Source organism: Carlito syrichta, unplaced genomic scaffold, assembly GCF_000164805.1.
Source record: "Carlito syrichta isolate Samal-C Ts95f unplaced genomic scaffold, Tarsius_syrichta-2.0.1 Scaffold258652, whole genome shotgun sequence".
Lineage (NCBI taxonomy): Eukaryota > Metazoa > Chordata > Mammalia > Primates > Tarsiidae > Carlito > Carlito syrichta.
This window is the reverse complement of record NW_007202748.1, coordinates 214856-217101: the sequence shown is the minus strand read 5'-3', so window position 1 is coordinate 217101 and position 2246 is coordinate 214856. Positions and strand designations below refer to the sequence as shown.

General features: G+C 40.1%; 1 protein-coding gene across 1 annotated transcript in view; it reads right to left on the bottom strand.

Annotated features, from left to right (window-relative positions):
* BBOF1 (basal body orientation factor 1) overlaps positions 1–2246 on the bottom strand; it is a 43273-nt gene that overhangs the window by 11329 nt on the left and 29698 nt on the right. The gene's annotated exons all lie outside the window — the stretch shown is intronic.

Sequence of the window (2246 nt, the reverse complement as noted above, 5' to 3'; positions counted from 1 at the left end):
ACTCCAGTTTGGGCGCCAGTGAGACTCCAACTCAAAAAAAAAAAAAAAAAAAAAAAAAGTTGTCTGGTGAGGTTATTCAAAGGTTTTTAAAAAAAAATTTGAGTCAGGGTCTATGTTGTCCAGGCTAGAGCACAGTGGTACGACCACTGCTCACCACAGCCTCGACCTCCTGGGCGCAGGTGACCCCTCCACTTCAGCCTCCCAAGTAGCTGGGATTAAAGGTGTGCGCCATCATGCCTGGCTAATTTTTTAATTTTTTGAAGATAACAAGGTTTTGTTGCGTTGTCCAGGCTGGTCTTGAACTCTTGGGTTCAAGCAATCCTCCCACCTCAGCCTCCGAAAGTGCTGGGATTACAGGCATGTACCACTGCACCTGACCTGTTTTCCTATTAACATGTCTTTTTGTATTAAATATTTTACTATGAAAAGTGACAAAAAATAAACTCAGAAAATAACATGTAACTTAGTTTATTTTCTTACCTTCATATAAGGCTGCAGCTGAGCTCTCTAGGCAGGTCTTGCTATTTACAAAAGCTAACATTAGAATATTGATGTTATATATCATAAAAAATATATTTATGTATAGGTCAATGGGGTTAATTTTGTTTAAAAATTCATGTTTTGCCTTATAATTACCATATACTTCAACTGTCCTTCCCCAATCTACCTCTTAAACAAATGATATGATATCCTGCCCTGCTGGTAGAGGCAATAGGGCACTGAGGTTAAGATGGTAAAGTTGGCCAGTAGCAAAAATGTCATACAGAAGGCAGAATAGGAAGATTATGGTTTCTGCAACAACAATGTAGACAATCATTTTATTTAATTTCTTCTGAAAATGTATAACACTTGATATTCAGTAGGCAAAAGGATGTAAAGGAAACTGCCTCATGTATGGTAAGGACTCAACTTGCTTGAGGTATTAAATAAAAAAGGAAATGACAGCAAATTCCTTGGTAACAGAAGTGGTATTACAGACCAGAAGTCTGTATGGCAATTAGGTAAAAAAAATTATAATGTGAGCAGTTTTGAAAAATAATTTTATCTTTTAGACACTTTTAAAAGGTATGCCTTCCCAACAGCTGTATAATTCTAAAGAACCTACAAAATTAGTCCCTTAAAAACAATTTAGGCCAGGTGCAGTGACTCACGGCTATAATCCCAGCACTTTGGGAGGCCTGTGCTCAGGATTGCCTGAGCCCAGGGGTTCAAGACCAGCCTGGGCAACATGGTGAGACTTCATCTCTACAATAAATCAAAAAATTATCTAGGCGTGGTGGTACATGCCTGTAGTTCCAGCTACTTGGAAGGCTGAGGCAAAAGGATCCCCTGAGCTCAGCAGGTTGAGGCAGCAGTGGCTGTGAGTGTGATATTGCACTCTAGCCTGGACGACAGAGTGAGACTCCAACTCAAAAACAACAAAACCAAAAAACAACAACAACAAAATTTAAAGCAGAAAACACATTTGGAAGTACTCTTAATAAGATGTTAAATACATAGAAATGAGTCATTTTATGTTTCTTGAATTGGGTCCTTTGAAGAATCGAAGTGCTTGGAATATAGAATGGAATATAGAACTTTTTTTAAGAATGATCTTCAAAATGGGCTACAATTTAATCCATGGTTTATGGGGGAAGGCTGCTGTAATAGACAAAAATGCTAACAGGAAAAAAAATTAATCATTCTATGTAATCTGCAACTGTTTCAAACATTTTGGTACTTTTATCATAGTGCCAGTAGGTCTCTAAATTTTTGGAAAATTTGGGGGGAACTTTTGGTTAACATAATGATAGGGGGCACTACTGGATGGCCTCCGATCCCTGGGATAGTTATGCACAACCAAGATTGTTACATGGATTTAAAAAATATATATGTTTAAACATACATAATGAAGAGAGGTCCTGAATTCTTTCTTTTTTTTTTTTTTTGAGTTGGAGTCTCACTCTGTCGCCCAGACTGGAGTGCAGTGGCCGCTCCCGGTCACCGCAGTCTCGACCTGCTGGGCTCCGGCGATCCTTCCGCCTCAGCCTTCCGAGTAGCAGGAATTACAGGCGCACGCTACCACACCCGGCTGTTTTTGATTTATTGTAGAGATGAAGTCTTGCCTGCCCAGGCGGGTCTCGAACCCCGTGGGCTCAGGCAATCCACTCACCTCAGTTTCCCAAAGGCACGGGATTATAGGCTGAGCCATGGAGCCTGGCTTTTTTTTTTTTTAAGTTGGAGTCTCAGTTGCCCAGACTGGAGTG